Source organism: Hyperolius riggenbachi, chromosome 7, assembly GCF_040937935.1.
Source record: "Hyperolius riggenbachi isolate aHypRig1 chromosome 7, aHypRig1.pri, whole genome shotgun sequence".
Taxonomy (NCBI): Eukaryota; Metazoa; Chordata; class Amphibia; order Anura; family Hyperoliidae; genus Hyperolius; species Hyperolius riggenbachi.
In genome coordinates, this window is record NC_090652.1 from 270,448,349 (window position 1) to 270,465,791 (window position 17,443).

The 17,443-nt window shown below is 49.9% G+C and overlaps 2 protein-coding genes across 15 annotated transcripts in view; one reads left to right on the forward strand and one right to left on the reverse strand.

Moving 5' to 3' along the window:
* Positions 1 to 8,604, reverse strand: part of PKP4 (plakophilin 4) — a 471,364-nt gene extending 462,760 nt beyond the window's left edge. For 9 of the 10 annotated variants that reach the window (XM_068245730.1, XM_068245731.1, XM_068245734.1 and 6 more), the window contains exon 1: positions 8,444 to 8,604. The gene's annotated coding sequence lies outside the window, so the exon portion shown is untranslated. Of the gene's footprint in view, positions 1 to 3,152; positions 3,217 to 8,443 lie in introns of those variants that run through there. The other variant, XM_068245728.1, reaches the window with a different exon arrangement.
* Positions 8,437 to 17,443, forward strand: part of CCDC148 (coiled-coil domain containing 148) — a 267,767-nt gene continuing 258,760 nt past the window's right edge. For 4 of the 5 annotated variants that reach the window (XM_068245736.1, XM_068245741.1, XM_068245735.1 and 1 more), the window contains exon 1: positions 8,437 to 8,845. The gene's annotated coding sequence lies outside the window, so the exon portion shown is untranslated. The remainder of the gene's footprint in view (positions 8,846 to 17,443) is intronic. The other variant, XM_068245742.1, reaches the window with a different exon arrangement.

Below are 17,443 nucleotides of genomic sequence, written 5' to 3' on the forward strand. Positions count from 1 at the left end.
ACATGTCCGATCTCACGTTCGATCGTTTTGCCACTCAATTTCTCATAGAAGTGAATGGAAAAAAGATAAGAAACAAGCAGAAGATAAGAGAATAGAGTGGAGAATCGAGCAGCAAAAATGATCGAGCGGAGAATCGAGCGGAAGAAACGCATCGTGTATTCCCAGCATTAGACCCTGAACAAGCATGGAGATCAGGTGCACTGATTGAAGTCTGACTGGATTGGCTGCATGCTTGCTTGCTTCAGGTGTGTGATCCAGACACTACCGCAGCGAAGAGATGAGCAAGACTGCCAGGAAACTGGTATTGTTTAGGCTGGTTTCACACCAGGACGTTGCGTTTTAGGGGACGTTATGGTCGCATAACGTGCCCCTAACGCAACGCCTGGTGCTCTCTGATGTGGACGTCAGAGTGAGCCGTGTTGTGCAGCTCACTCTGGCGTCCGTGAACCGTACTCTTGGCGCATGCGGCATCACGTGGTCCCGCCTGGCCAATCGCCGCACAGAGCGGCCGCTCCAGGAAGTAAACACTGCACGTCACTGAGTGCAGTGAATATTAATTAGCCATGTGCCTGGCCGCTCTCCGCTCCTCCCCAACATTACTGCGCATGTGCAAGCAGTCTAACGCGGCTCTGCAGCTTATAAAGTACTGCATGCAGTACGTTGTGTTATGGCGCAGCGTTACTGAGTAACGCAACGTGGGCACTGTGAACAGCCCATTGATTTTTTCATTGCTGTGCGGTGGGGTACGTTACAGGCTGCTCTAACGTGCGCCTGTAACATCCCATTGTGAAACCAGCCTTAACAGGAAATAAAAATGGCAGCCTCAAAATCACTCTCAGTTCATGTATGGCTGGACAGGCTCCAACGGCTCGGTCCTTAGAGTTGACCTAAACTCTTGCACAGGACAGAAAGAAAAACAGAAAAAAGTGCCCTGCATTATGCAGAGTTTAGCTTGTCTAATTCCCCAGTCATCTGTGACTAATCACAACTGTAATTTGATCTCAGCTGTGTCAACTGGCTGCCTCGGCAGAGCAGCTAATTTGTAAATACAGGATATTAACCCTATGTTTGCTTCCATGAAAGCAGAAAGTAAACACTGCATATTTATTGCAGGATTTGTGTCAGCTGTAACTAAAGCCAAATCTACGCGACACAATTCTATGTACGATTCTATTTACAATCCGATTAAATCAGACATGACCGATCGGGATTCGAGTCAATTTAATTTGCCATTGTTTTGCAATGGCAAATCGAATCAGGATCGGACATGTCGGATTTAATCGAATCGTAAATAGAATCGTACATAGAATCGTATCGTGTAGATTGGGCTTAAGAGGATGTTCTGATTTCAGGTCCACTTTAAAATGAACCGGAGATGAAAGTGGTATGGAGGCAGCGATATTTATTTCCAGTTACCAGTTGTTTGGCAGTCCTGCTGATCTGTCTGGTCAGTAGGGTCTAAATCACACACCTGAAACAAGCATGCAGTTAATCTTGTCAGCAGGGCTGTGGAGTCGGAGTTGGAGTCGGAACAATTTTGGGTTGCGGAGTTGGAGTCAGAGTCGTTGATTTCATAAACTGAGGAGTCGGAGTCGTCTGATTTTTGTACAAAATCCACAGCCCTGTTAAGTATTAGACTAAGGAGTCGGAAGATTTTTGTACCGACTCCACAGCCCTGCTTGTCAGTTTTGTCAAAGACATCTGATCTGGATGCAGGTTCAGGATCTATGGCTTAAAGTACTAAAAGCAGAGAAAGTATTATATAAGCATAGGATCAGCAGGACAGCAAAGCAATGTGTATTTTTTAAAAGGAAATAAATATGGCAGCCTTCATATCCTCCTCACCTAAAAGCCCCTTTAAAAATGACAGCCCTCATGTAACTTGAGTTTTTCCTTTTATTGTCACCAAGGGACCAGGCTTCTGGATTAGTCAGACAGGTACCTGGATTTTATTGTAATTTGTCCACCCGCGCTATTAGCACAAGGTCCTTTACATATGGATTGGTACTCATGGCATTCCTTTCAGTCCGCTCCCCAGGCTAGTTTGCTGTAAGCAGTAAGGATCTATCAAGCAGAATGTACATCCAAAAAAACATTCCAAGTCCAGCGTTCTCCCCAGAATTTTTTTCCAGCCGGGTGGCATGAAAAGGTAGCCGGGTGGGGCGAGATGAAAATGCAGGGCAACTCTGCTTGCAGCATAGGAGGAGGTGAAGAGGTGAGCCGATGACAGCCGGTTGGTCACCAAATCTAGCCGGGTGGAGCACCCTGCTAAAAGAGCCTGGGGAGAACACTGAAGTCTACTGAGGAATTAGAATTTCATGAAAACCAGTTTAACATTTGCACATCGCCTACACAGGTAAGGAATATCTTTTCCAGAGAATAATTTTCTAAATGCAGGAAAACCATTTTTTACTGACACTTAATATCTAGATAAAATAGCAGCACAGCCATCACTCTGCACCGTGGCGGATTCAGAGATCATTGCCTATGCCGAACTGCATAAAAAATTGGCGCAAGTATGACAACGACAACAAGATATAGACGGAATGTGTCTACAATGACAGCAAAACAGCAGCGACGGTACAGAACCTCTGCATACAGGCTCAGCATCCAACCCGCACATCAGCAATATCTACAGGTGCCCGCACACACAGCAACTCGCAGAATATCTGCCACGGATGAAAAACGGGCTCTGAAATATTATCAATGTGAAGGGTTGGCACACAGCCACTCAGGGAAGAATGAATCACGCTCTGATTTAACGTACTCAGAGAGACACAGGCAAGCGAAAGAAATTCACTGACAATCTGGTTTCCTTAACCCTTAGAAAACCAGAGGAGAGTATGACCTTCATCAACAAAGATATAAAAGAAATGCAAAGGGGAAAAAAAATAAACATACATTGGTTGGATCAATATTCTAAAACTTGCCTAGCATATATAAGACAGTAACCGGCAACATAAAAACAGAAAGTCTAATATGTTCCATGCTGGAAGATGGTTCGTCTTCTAGAACTGTAATCCTGCATTAAAATGTAATCTCGCTATCAGTCTCAGGCAAGGGGTGGTGTAAGGGTCTACCCTTAGCTAGCAGTCACTGCATCCTACAATACATTCCTAGCATTCCTTTTTCCAATATAGAAACATACACACCTGCCTAGTCATCAGCTGCAAACAGCACCCTTCCTGTCTGCAAGGCAAAAATCAACCCACTGCACTTTTGTAGGCTGCGTGTTCAACCATCACTGAATCCTGCAAGAGAGACCCCCCCTCAGCACATTCACAAGAGCAATGAGGAGCAAATCAAGGGCAGGGGGTCAACGCAGAACTCTCAAACGTAATCACAGCCAGCAGAAAGCCTGTCAGATCTCATCCAGGCACGATGCTTAAGAAATCATCATGGCTAACAACATATTGTGCAGCATTCTGCTGTGACCTTCATCGTGGGGATTGCACAGCTTCCATCGCTGCAAGCCACAGCATGCAAGCTTTCACAGGAAGCTTGGCAAACACTGACTCTGCTGCAGAAAGGGCCACTGGCAAAACTTGAGAATCTGTGAATTTAAAGGCAAGGAACCCCATCGCAGCCAGACTTACATGCCAAGGCTGCCTAGGCTGGCGGGCTCATTACACAAGAATCTGTGGCATTAGCAGAGCCAGGAAGGATGCTGAAAACAGGGATTTGCAACAGATAACAGCAGAACAAATCTTTATGCTGGTGTATTTGCAGGAAGAAAGCTACTTTTCAGCCATATGATTTATTTGAAGGTCCCTCATAAGAAGTTTCCAACAGCACATTATCAAGCAGTTGCAGCATATGTAACACCAAACAGCATTAAAAAAAATAAAAGGATTAAAACTTAAATAACATTTGTTTGTTAGGATGCACAAGAGCCAATACACCTGTCCTGAAATAAGGACAAGGTGTGTGAGCAAGCCACGGATGTTTTCTGCAGGGGTCATGTGCCAGCTACATACACTTTTTACGTGGGTAGTGGTGCCAGCCAGCCATGCACACTTTCTCCACGAGTAGTGTGCTGGCCAGCCCCGCACACTCCCTCTATAGGGGAGGTGCGCCAACAAGCCACGCACGCTTTCTCCGCAAGTAGTGTGCTGGGCCAGCCACGCACGCTTCCTGCAGGGGAGGTGCGACAGCAAGCCACGCACGCTTCCTGCAGGGGAGGTGCGACAGCAAGCCACGCACGCTTCCTGCAGGGGAGGTGCGACAGCAAGCCACGCACGCTTCCTGCAGGGGAGGTGCGACAGCAAGCCACGCACGCTTCCTGCAGGGGAGGTGCGACAGCAAGCCACGCACGCTTCCTGCAGGGGAGGTGCGACAGCAAGCCACGCACGCTTCCTGCAGGGGAGGTGCGACAGCAAGCCACGCACGCTTCCTGCAGGGGAGGTGCGACAGCAAGCCACGCACGCTTCCTGCAGGGGAGGTGCGACAGCAAGCCACGCACGCTTCCTGCAGGGGAGGTGCGACAGCAAGCCACGCACGCTTCCTGCAGGGGAGGTGCGACAGCAAGCCACGCACGCTTCCTGCAGGGGAGGTGCGACAGCAAGCCACGCACGCTTCCTGCAGGGGAGGTGCGACAGCAAGCCACGCACGCCTCCTGCAGGGGAGGTGCGACAGCAAGCCACGCACGCCTCCTGCAGGGGAGGTGCGACAGCAAGCCACGCACGCTTCCTGCAGGGGAGGTGCGACAGCAAGCCACGCACGCTTCCTGCAGGGGAGGTGCGACAGCAAGCCACGCACGCTTCCTGCAGGGGAGGTGCGACAGCAAGCCACGCACGCTTCCTGCAGGGGAGGTGCGACAGCAAGCCACGCACGCTTCCTGCAGGGGAGGTGCGACAGCAAGCCACGCACGCTTCCTGCAGGGGAGGTGCGACAGCAAGCCACGCACGCTTCCTGCAGGGGAGGTGCGACAGCAAGCCACGCACGCTTCCTGCAGGGGAGGTGCGACAGCAAGCCACGCACGCCTCCTGCAGGGGAGGTGCGACAGCAAGCCACGCACGCCTCCTGCAGGGGAGGTGCGACAGCAAGCCACGCACGCCTCCTGCAGGGGAGGTGCGACAGCAAGCCACGCACGCTTTCTGCAGGGGAGGTGCGCCAGCAAGCCACGCACGCTTCCTGCAGGGGAGGTGCGCCAGCAAGCCACGCACGCTTCCTGCAGGGGAGGTGTGCCAGCAAGCCTCGTATGCTTACATCAGGGAAGCTGTGCACACTTTCTGCAGAGGAGTTGTGGTAGCAAGCCATGCACGCTTTTAGCAAGGGAGGTGTGTTACCCAGCCACGTTACACTTTCTTCATTGGTAGTGTTCCAGCAAGCCATGCAAGCTTTCTGTCAGGGAATTTTGCAAGCAAGTAGCCCAAGCTTTCTGCAGGGGAGATGTGCAGGCAAGTCTCGCACACTTTCTGCAGGAGAGGTGTAGGAGCAAGTCACGCAAGCCTCCTGCAGGGGAGTGTGCACGCAAGTTGCGCACTTTCTGCAGGGAATGTGTGTGAGCAAATTGCGCACGCTTTCTGCAGGGGAGGTGTATGGGCAAGTTGCTCTAGCCTTCTACAGGGGAGGTGTACGTGCAAGTCATGCATGCTTTCAGGGGCTGGCATGCAATACAGCAAATATGCTCAATTTTCCCCTCTTTTTACTATTGCAGCATTGCAACAGGACAAGAATACCAATATGAACTATTTATCTTTGTGTTGGAGAAACAGTCAAAATGTACTTTTGCATCCCCCAATTGGGGGTCATATCACACAGAACACACACACACACACACACACTAAGCCACAAATGGTAGAAGCACCTCAAGTTTACCCACCAGGAAATATAATTTGTTTTCACAGCATAAGAATCAGACAGACTGAAGCACTGAAAGCCTGGGAAGTTACATAGTTATTTTGGTTGAAAAAAGACATACGTCCATCGAGTTCAACCAGTACAAAGTACAACTCCAGCCCGTCCCCCACATACCCCTGTTGATCCAGAGGAAGGCGAAAAAACCCCCACAAGTGCAATTATGGCAGCCCATTCAGCATTGCAATCCAGGAGGATCTGTCAGTCCATCATATACAAGCATCAGCACTGCAGTGGGCCAACTGAAGCCCTCCAGATGTGAAGCAACTAAAACTCATGAAGCCACAGGATAGCCAATTAGAATCTGCTGGAATTTGTAGTGTTCGTTGGAATGATGACAGCAGTCTGAGGCTGATCTACTGAGTAGTTCAGAATCCTGCTACAAAGTGCCAAGAGTGGGGACATATGATTGGATAAGAACTTCTTCACATAATCTCCAGATCAACGTATGCAGTAGTGAGGGGGGAGTACTCTGTACATTTATACAGTAGGTGCAGGGGGTGAGCGCTGCGCTGACAGCCAAGTGTGGGGGTACTGCATGAACCATCCAACAGAGAGGTATGGACACTGGACATGACACAGCTCCTTTCCTTTATCAGTAGGCCAGAGACTAGAGCACCAGGCTCATGGATGGGGATTTGGGGGGGGGTCTCCTATGTCTACACTTTAAAAAGGTAAGGAGATGGTGTGTGACAGCAGCATGAGAATGGGAGAGGGACCACGTTCTCTCATCCACAAGTATATACCAGTAACTGCATACTGTACAGATAGCAGGGAGGTCGGTCATACATGTCATAAAACACAGACAAGGGTGCAGGAAGAATAGCCCAGTGTATGGGCCATTCATATATCCGCAAGCACTAGAAAGTGTGGTACATTGGAGAATAGGAGTGCTGGTGGTGGGTCATCCATCAGTCTTTCTACCAGATATACTACAGGGACATAACACATAAGAAGGGTGGCAGAGAGAGTGTCATATACATTCAGCTATATATGAGTGTGTTGAAGCAACAGCATAGTGGTGGCGTGCACTTCATGAATGCATCTCTAGACATGTGTAAGAAGTGACTGGAGGGACATCATACATGTTCAGGTACAGAGGAGGAGCTCATTTATTGAGGAACAGATCAGGGGAGGGGGGGAATCATACATGTGCAAATATGGAGGAGGACAGCACTGAGGTATAGAGCAGAGTGTGTGGAAAAGCGAAGGGTTAATACATGTGCAACAGGTACCTAGGAGGCCATGGGGGGGGGGGGGGGGGCAGTGAGCACTAGGGACAGTGCAGCGTGGGGGCAGTGAGCACAGCAGAGAGGAGTGTGTGGTGGTGGCATCATACATGTGCAGGTTCAGAGGAGGACATCACTGGAAGGCAGTGAGCACAGCAGTGCATAGTGGGAAGGCATCATACATGTGAAGGTTCAGGGGAGAGTCTCACTAAGGGACAGTGGAGAGAAGGGTGGGGGCAGTGAGCGCAGCAGAGTGGAGAGTATAGAGGGGAGGGAGGTAGTGCAGACTGGGGGGCAGAGTGGAGAGTATAGAGGGGGAGGGAGGTAGTGCAGACTGAGGGGCAGAGTGGAGAGTACAGAGGGGGAGGCAGGCAGTGCAGACTGAGGGGCAGAGTGGAGAGTACAGAGGGGGAGGCAGGCAGTGCAGACTGAGGGGCAGAGTGGAGAGTACAGAGGGGGAGGCAGGCAGTGCAGACTGAGGGGCAGAGTGGAGAGTACAGAGGGGGAGGGAGGTAGTGCAGAGTGGAGAGTATAGAGGAGGAGGGAGGGAGGTAGTGCAGAGTGGAGAGTATAGAGGAGGAGGGAGGGAGGTAGTGCAGAGTGGAGAGTATAGAGGAGGAGGGAGGCAGTGCAGACTGAGGGGTAGAGTGGAGAGTACAGAGGGGGGGGGGGGAGGTAGTGCAGAGTGGAGAGTACAGAGGGAGGTAGTGCAGACTGAGGGGCATAATGGAGTATAGATGGGGAGGGAGGTAGTGCAGACTGTGGGGCAGAGTGGAGAGTGCAGGGGGAAGGGAGGTAGTGCAGACTGTGGGGCAGAGTGGAGAGTACAGAGGGGGAGGGAGGTAGTGCAGACTGTGGGGCAGAGTGGAGAGTACAGAGGGGGAGGGAGGTAGTGCAGACTGTGGGGCAGAGTGGAGAGTACAGAGGGGGAGGGAGGTAGTGCAGACTGTGGGGCAGAGTGGAGAGTACAGAGGGGGAGGGAGGTAGTGCAGACTGTGGGGCAGAGTTGAGTACAGAGGGGGAGGGAGGTAGTGCAGACTGTGGGGCAGAGTGGAGTACAGAGGGGAGGGAGGTAGTGCAGAGTGGAGAGTATAGAGGGGGAGGGAGGCAGTGCAGACTGAGGGGTAGAGTGGAGAGTACAGAGGGGGAGTGAGGTAGTGCAGACTGAGGGGCAGAGTGGAGAGTATAGAGGGGAGGGAGGCATCACTGAGGTAGTGCAGACTGAGGGGCAGAGTGGAGTGTACCATGCATGAGCAGCAGGTACAGTGCAGTGAGTGGAGCGGGAAGTACGTGCACACGCATCCAGTCAGCGCTGCACAGTGGAGCGCACTCGCCACACCGCTGGGCCCTCTCACCTGGCGGCTCGTTTCTCTTCTCTTCCTCATGTGTCTCCTCAGCTCCTCCGGCCCCGCTCCCCCCGGGCGGGCTGCTATCCCGTGTCCATGCTGCGGGAGCTCACCAGCCTCTGCCTAGCACACCAGCCCCGCCGGGCTCCCTGCCTCGTGACGTCACGGCGCAGCCGCTCTCTGCCTGAGTCTCCATTGGTGGTAACCGGCCCGCCCAGCAGTCCCATTGGAAAACCCACTGGATCCGAACAAGCCAATGGGTAGCAGCCCCTCCGTTGCCCGGGTTACCGATGCTGTTGACTGAGAGGCGGTGTAGCCTTCGTGTGCATGAGGGGACGATGCAATGTGGTCAGATAGCGAAGAGGCATAATAGTCACCCACTTTCCCTCACCGCGGGCTTCCCCAGGACAGGTAGGTGATCATCAATTCACTACTAGAATGGGGATATTGGGTGCATAGCTGAAAGACCGAGGCTCAGGCAACTCTGTGAGAGGAAATCCTTTTAGGAAAAATATAGATTTTCTTACCTCAGGTCTCAGGATGTCCAGCGTTTTGTTCTCTTTTCTAAAAGGCTGTTTCAGGCATAGGCAAACCAAGCATATGCCTGGAGTGACAGCTGTCACACTTCTCACCCTGCTTACTGTCACTATAAAGAGAGTCTGTGGTGAAATCTAAAACAAAAACCAGATACTTACCTAAAGAGAGGGCAGGCTCTGGGTCCTATATAGCCTTCCCGTTCTCCTGCCGGTGCTCCAACACTTTATCCTACACGTCGAGAAAACGCTGGTGTGGTGAAAATGTTTGCAATAACTTTATAATATTTTGCAACCAGTTGCAATAATTTATACTCATAGCTATCAGAAAGGGCAACCAAACAGGGCCGGATTACCGACCAGGCAACAAAAGCACTCGCTTGGGGCCCCATTCAGAGTTAAAGGGGCCCCATCAGCACATAAACCAGCCCTCGCCATCCTGTCAGCGGTGGCTGGATGGTACAATGATTAAAGGGACTCTGAGCAGTGCAGTAACTATGGAACGATGCATATTAATTTAAAGCTCTCTTTCTCCTCTTTCCAATGATATATAAACCGCCGCCCTATGCCTTTTTAGTTTTTGCTATTTTCGCGATCGAAATCGATGCCACGGCAATTTCGATCGCGAAAATAGCGAAAACTAAAAGGCATAGGGTGGCAGTTTATCTAGCATTGAAAAGAGGAGAAAGAGAGCTTCAAAATGATATGCATCTTTCCATAGTTACATTGTATTACACAGGACAACTTTTCTCCAAAGTCGGCAGCTCGATTCAGCACAATGCAATGAAATATAAGGAACCCAGGGGGATATAATTACAAACATCATGCTGGTAGGTGTGAGGATGTAATTAATTAGTTGTGGGTTTGCTTAAAGAGAGTCTGAAGCGAGAATAGATCTCGCTTCAGACCTCATAGCTAGCAGGGGCATGTGTGCCCCTGCTAAAACGCCGCTATCCCGCGGCTTAACGGGGGTCCCTGTCCTCCCAAATCCCCTCCGTAATGCGGGGGAGCGCTTCCGCATTGGGGCAGGGCTAACCGCCGCAGCCCTGCCCCACGCGCGTCTGTCAGCGCGTATCTCCGCCTCTTCCCCGCCCCTCTCAGTCTTCCTTCACTGAGAGGGGCGGGGGAGAGGCGGCGATGCGCGTCTGATAGACGCGACTGGAGGCAGGGCTGCAGCCGTTAGCCCTGCCTCCAGGAAGACAAATCCTACGACCAACTTTCCGACCAACTTTTGCGGGGGGGGGTGGGTTGGGGGTGAAGGGACCCTCTTGCAGCCGCGGGATAGCGGCGTTTTAGCAGGGGCACACGTGCCCCTGCTATATATGAGAGCTGAAGCGAGATTTAGTCTCGCTTCAGTGTCTCTTTAAAGGCATACCCACAGGCACTACTCGGATTCCCTTTAAGGGCTGTGCCTCTGACACAGGAGACCAGGGTTCGAATCTCGGCTCTGCCTGTTCAGTAAACCAGCACCTATTCAGTAAGAGACCTTAGGCAAGTCTCTCTAACACTGCTACTGCCTATAGGGCGCATCCTAGTGGCTGCAGCTGTGGCGCTTTGAGTCCGCCAGGAGAAAAGCGCGATATAAATGTTATTTGTCTTGTCAAATGATGGCGTGCGCTGCTGATTGTCTTCAGAGCCAGGCTCTCCTCCTAGGTCCCCCTCCTGCTACTGTGCGCTCTGCCGCTGCCCACTCCTCCCTCCCTTCCCACAGAGAACCACAGCTGCAGCAAGAATGATAGCAGCAGATAGCAAACGCTCACTCACCTATCCATGATCCAAGCAATAGAGATCCCGTCATCTGAAACCCATCTGTCTCTTCTACAGTGCAGCCGCTTGCTCTGAACTTCCTGATTCTCAGATCAGACAGGAAGTAGGAAGTAGTAACAGTAGTAGTAACAGAGCGGCAGCACTCTAGAGGAGACAGATGGGCTCCGGATGACGGGACCTCTATTGCTTCGATCGCAATAGGTGAATGTGAGTCATCTGGTGCTGTCATTCTCCTCCGCTGCGGCTGCCGTCTCTGCTGGACTATCGTATTCACTGGGATGGAGGCTGCATGGTGGCTGTCTAGTTTGGGAGGAAATTGGTTGTTCGGTGGTGGGGGTGGTTATGTAATTCTGTCTGGGGAACGGCTTCCGGTTTGGCGGTGTCCAGAGCTTTCTGCTATTGCCAGGCTGGAGATGCAGGGGGAAAGTGCTGCTGCTGTGATATCTTGCGCCCTCTTCACAGGGGTGCCCCAGCCCCTGAGTGCAAATGTCCCAGCCATTCATCTCTCACTCTGCATTTTGCCGCTGCTATTCCCTGCATTGTGCACCCACAGAGGAAAGCGGGCTGTTGCCCATAGCAACCAGTAGCTCGGCTGCCCCGGTGTGTGCGGCATGTTGCTGTGCAGCTGCAGCTTCTGATTCTATTACGATGATGGGGGGGCCCAAATCAGTTACTTTGCTTAGGGTCCCATTTAACCTTAATCCGGCTCTGCAACCTAACCATTGATTTCAATGTATTTGTATCAGAAAATGCAACCCAACCTAACCCTATTCTCACACAGAACCCTCCTCTACTGGGCAACTAATAACCCCCCTGGAGGGAACTAAACACCGGCAGTTGCAAATAATGGCAAATCGGGAAATGTGAAAGAAGGCGGGACATGTGCAGTTAAGCACAGTCCATTGAAGTTGCAACATATAGGTTGCAATATTTTTCATTACACCGGTCCCCACGTTCCCCAGCAGGCTCCCCCATTGCCATTCTACCACCTATAGGTCGGAGACCGCTCTCTTCCAGGTTGGGCTGTTTTTGGCAGTCTTCAGGAGCACTCGGGCTCCTGAAGTCGGTTTGCTCCTTACCGCGCATGCGCGAGCGTCCTCTCTCATGCACTCACGCATGTGCAGTACAGAGCCGGCCATCTTCGGAAGCCCGAGTGCTTCCGAAGACTGCCGAAGTCTTCCGTGGAAGGAGATTTAAACCGAGCCTGGGGGGGGGGGGGGGGGGGCACGGGGACCGGAAGGAGAATGGGAAGGCTCTAAAGCCTAGGTTCTCAACGTGTGGTGCGTCTACCCCAGGGGGTACTTTTGATGGTTCCAGGGGGTACGCAGGCTTGTTGTACTTAGCCAAGAATAACAAATTTAGAGTTTTAGAAAATGATAAAACTCATTTAAACGACACCAAATGAGTATTTTAGCTAATTAAAAGCAATAGTAAATGTTTGAAAATTGATTGGAACCAATTATGTACTACAGTTAAATATATATGTGTCAAGGGGTAATTGTGATGATGATTACTATGATAGGGGGGTACTTGGTGAATACAGGGTTTTAACCTCCTTGCCGGTTATCCCGAGCTGAGCTCGGGGTAACCCGCCGCGGAGGATTGCTCTGGCCCTGCTGGGCCGATTTACATAATTTTTTTTTAAATCACGCAGCAAGCACTTTGCTTGCTGCGTTTTGCCTGCGATCGCCGCCGATTCGCCGCTACCCGCCGCGTTAGAGGCCCCCCCCGCCGAGACCCCGTGCGCAGCCTGGCCAATCAGTGCCAGGCATCGCTGAGAGGTAGATCGGGACTCCCGCTGACGTCGATGACGTCATCGCGATCGTCACCATGGCGACGGGGGAAGCCCTAAAGGAAATCCCATTCAGAACGGAATTTCCTTATGGGCGAGTGCGCTGGCGGCGATCGGAGGGGTGAGAGGGACGCCGCAGGGAGGGGGGCATCATGTAGCTAGCGCTAGGCTAGCTACATAATAGAATTTTAAAAAAATGCAAAAAAAACCTTCCCGCTGCCATAAGGCTGCGGGAATTAAACCGGCAAGGAGGTTAAAAGGGGTACATACTAATAAAATGTTGAGAAACACTGTTCTATAGGACCCAGAGCCTTCCCTCTCCTTTGGTAAGTATCTGTTTTTTATTTTCAAATTATAAATTACATACTGTCCTCCACTTGTAATACACATACTGTATGCCCTTGTATTGTTTTGTTTGTATCAAGTCAAATTCATTGTAAGTGCAAACTAATTTGGCCAAATAAATTGATTCTGATTCCAATTCTGATTCTGTAGGAGGGGGCACCACAGAGCTGGTCTTAGTGCACTCAATGTTATGAAATTGTTATAGGCAACTGCTAGTTCCATTTATAAAGGGATTGATGGTACCGTAATTTTACCATTTAAATGGGCACTTGTGAGGCTTGGTGGTGTATTCTCCACAGTCAGCATGCAACGCATGAGCTGGCGTGGAGGGGGTACACACACTAGCACAAGGAAACAGGCTATCCCTAGTATAGTGGAGGGGAGGACTGACTCCAATAGGAGATTGTGGCGCACAGAGCCGGTGCAGATCTGACAGCCACAAACAATGCTTTCGTTATAACGTCTCAGCGCAAAGTAGCGCTGAGCGCATAAACCAGAACTGAGGAGATCAGGACAGGTAGACAGAATGAACGCTTGCTAGCTAGCGGCTACTTAGCGACAGCAAGCGTCCAAAACAAGACAGACTGGAATGAGGCAGCCAATGCGATTGCAGCGATGGCGTGCCTCACAAAGACAGGACAGGATAGTCAGGAAATAGCAGGATCAAGATAGATGAACGTAACACAGACAAATATACAATAAGTATGTTTTCCTAGCGTATTACAATTACAGCTATCAATGAAACTATTTGTAACGTCTGACTAACATATGTATATATCGGCAATGAACCGATATATGACATAAGCAGGAATGCTGACTAGGACTGGAGTAATACAGGGAACAGGACTCAGAAGGATTCGCTATCTCTTCGCAGAGATGAACGCAATCCACAAACGGTAACAGGACAGGATTCAGAAGGATTCGTTATCTCCTCGCAGAGATGAACGCAATCCACGAACAGGACCAGGAGCAGGATACTAGCTCAGCACGGGTGCTCACGATACGCGCAAACTACCAAAACGTGCTGGAAAGCTGACTAACTGCACACAGGATATAAACAGTTCGTGTACGTATACATCAGCGACACTGATGTATCAACGTAACACGAATACAAGGAAAATAATAAACGTGCTGGTATGCATATATATGGGCAATGAACCAATATATGATGCAAAACCAGCAAAGTATCTTTTAGAACAAGAAACACGATCGGGGGCTGAAGCGACAGCAAGACAGGCTTAAACTGAAGCTATGAAAACCCGAGGAGTCCTGCAGGAAGCAGATCTTTATACTGAGGTCATCCAATGGGAGCAGACATGCAGATTCCCACACAGGTGAATGATAATCAGTCACAAGCTGACAGCAGGGAAAGGCAGACAAAGCTATGCAGCTTGCATGGAAAAAGATCAGAACTGCCTGAGCTGCAGCACTACTACTTCCAGCAACACCTGCTGCAGCAGCGATCATTACAGCACTATTGTGTTTATTGTTGGACTTTCTGAACAATATTCAAACCCATAAAGTCACTGTAACGATCGGTGTCAGCACACAGAGAGAATCTGATTATTGGTAATCTGCAGAATCACCAAGAATACAGATGTATACCTGATTATTGATGATCTGCAGAATCACCAATAATACAGATATGACTAACCTCTGGACACCTATATAGTGTGAGTGTTTGGTGCAACAGTAATGAGTGGGACCACCCGAGGAGCAGGCGGTCCTTGGCAGTATGAGGAATACCTCCCTCTGGGAAGTATGAAGACCTTCCAGCAGCCTTAGACTTCCAAGGGGATGGAGCCTCAGGCTGAATAGCTAATCTCTCTAGAGAGAGTGATAGCTCGCAAGGTCGGGCAGGCTAGGTCGGCAATACACGGGCAGAGAAAGTACAGAGACAGTAGACTGATTCGGTAACCAGGGACAGGCAGAGTTGGCAACAGGTAATCAGATATGCGTAGGTACCGAATCAGAAAGCAGAAGGATAGTCAGGGAAGCAATAGGTCATAACAGATATCAAACAATGCCTAGTCTTGGGTGTGAGGTCCGTGGTCTCAACACCCTGGAACTAGTCTGAAGTATAACACCATGGTAACACAGTATCCCTAGTCTTGGGTGTGAGGCCCGTGGTCTCAACACCCTGGAACTAGTCTGAAGTATAACACAATGGTAACACAGTATCCCTAGTCTTGGGTGTGAGGTCCGTGGTCTCAACACCCTGGAACTAGTCTGAAGTATAACACAATGGTAACACAGTATCCCTAGTCTTGGGTGTGAGGTCCGTGGTCTCAACACCCTGGAACTAGTCTGAAGTATAACACAATAGTAACACAGAAGTAATCTGGCTCAGTGTGAATTCCCAGGTCCTCCTGGTTCTAACACACTGTGGGATCTGACTATGGTCTGAGTGCTTTCACGTAAGTGTTCGCAACGGCAGACAACTTGAGACTTACCAGCAATGACTATATATAGAGCGGCGCTCCCTGGCGCCACCCAGCGCTGATCAACCAATAGCCGCCCCCTCTGAGATCAGCTGACCAAACTGGTCAGCGGATCCCTCTCCGTTTGCCATAAAGGTTCTGCCTCTCAGCGCGCGCGCTTGTATTCCTCAATCTGTGTGCACTAGAAGGCCCAGCCACATCAGACGCACGCCGCCACGTGTAAACCGCTGAGCTGAATGCGTAACCAGCCAGTCCGCGCGTTGGCTTTTCCGCAATCTATTACAGTCACAGACTGTTATGCTTATAAAGTGGATACGCACCCCTCAAAAATATTAGGCCCAGTTTACATCTGCGTTTTTTAAGGAACGTAACCGGAATGTATACTGTACAAACAGAGCGGATCTGAAAGGATCCAGTGTTAACATATTGGACTGTTCGCATGCGTCCGTTTGGTACGGATACGTTCCGTTACCCGGACAAAAAAATGCAGCAGGCCCTAATTTTCCGGACCATTCTGCCCAGCGGAACGGAACTGGCCAAAAAATGCTCCTGCATTGGGGCAATGGAAAACGGAACCTTTCTTCACATTAACCTGAGCGGCGGGAGGGTGCAGCAGCCGGGCAGGTGGGTGAACGAGGGTAACCAGGCCGCTAAATGCATACCTAAAAGCCGGCTATAGAAATTTCGTCCGACTAGTCACATGACGCGCTATGCAATCACAGCGCAAGAAGAGGAAGCCGCTGCCATTAGGTATGTATTTGCTGGCAAACGGAGTGAAAACCGATCCGATCCTTTGGTGATTAGATCAGTTTTCACAAACCGTTTGCCAATGTGCACAGAGCCAATCCGGATCCGGTGAAGCGGAGACCCGGATCCGCTCACCGGATCCATTTGGCTTATATTTTTTAATGTGAACCGGGCCTTATTGGAAGAGTAGATTATATGGTTTCAGTGAGTTTGGGCCAGCGAGATGTATACGCCTAGTAATAATGTGTGTATCCTTTACAAATTCATTTTGAGAAAAAACATTATTTCTATATAAGCTATCAATTTCTTATTGGTGCCCACAAAACTAAATGATGTAGGTTATGATCGTCCTCTTTGTGAGATTGGGGTAGGGAGACAAAAGGTGCCGTGCATGTGGTGCCAAAATGACCAGAAACAGCCCTGTCTGTTGTGATAATGATATCTATAGCACTTTATTTGTAGCATGCATTTTAAAGAGAGCCTGAAGCGAGAATAAATCTCGCTTCAGACCTCATAGATAGCAGGGGCACGTGTGCCCCTGCTATAACGCTGCTATCCCGCGACTTAATGGGGGTCCCTTCACCCCCAAATCCCCTAGTTTCAGCGGGGGAGCGCTTTCTGGTTGGGGCAGGGCAAACCGCCGCAGCCCTGCTCCATGCGTGTCTGTCAGCGCGTATCTCCGCCTCTCCCCTGCCCCTCTCAGCGGCGGTTTAGCAGGGGCACACGTGACCCTGCTAACTATGAGCTCTGAAGCGAGATTTATTCTCGCTTCAGAGTCTCTTTAATTATTGTTTTTCAATTCATATACAATCCTATGCTGCTTCTGTTCTGTATGTGTACATGCAAAAAAGGGCGCCAAGGAAATTCGGGTGCCTGAAAACCTGATAGTAAATTTACCGATATCCTACTATTTCAGTGCTAGTGATGATAGTAATATACTGATAAAAATACCAATATTTTACTACAGCTAAATACAGCCCTTTTCTTACACTGAACCCTCCCACTACTGACGCCTAAGGACCTGAACTCTTTCACAGGAAAGAAGGAAAACCTAGAGAAATGCACCCTGTACAGTGGGATGCGAAAGCTTGGGCAACCTTGTTAATCGGCATGATTTTCCTGTATAAATCGTTGGTTCTTACGATAAAAAATGTCAGTTAAATATATCATATAGGAGACACACACAGTGATATTTGAGAAGTGAAATTAAGTTTATTGGATTTACAGAAAGTGCGCAATAATTGTTTAAGTAAAATATGTAAAATTAGGCAGGTGCATAAGTTTGGGCATTTTATTGATTCCAAAACCTTTAGAACTAATTACTGGAACTCAAATTGGCTTGGTAAGCTCAGTGACCACTGACCTACATACACAGATGAATCCA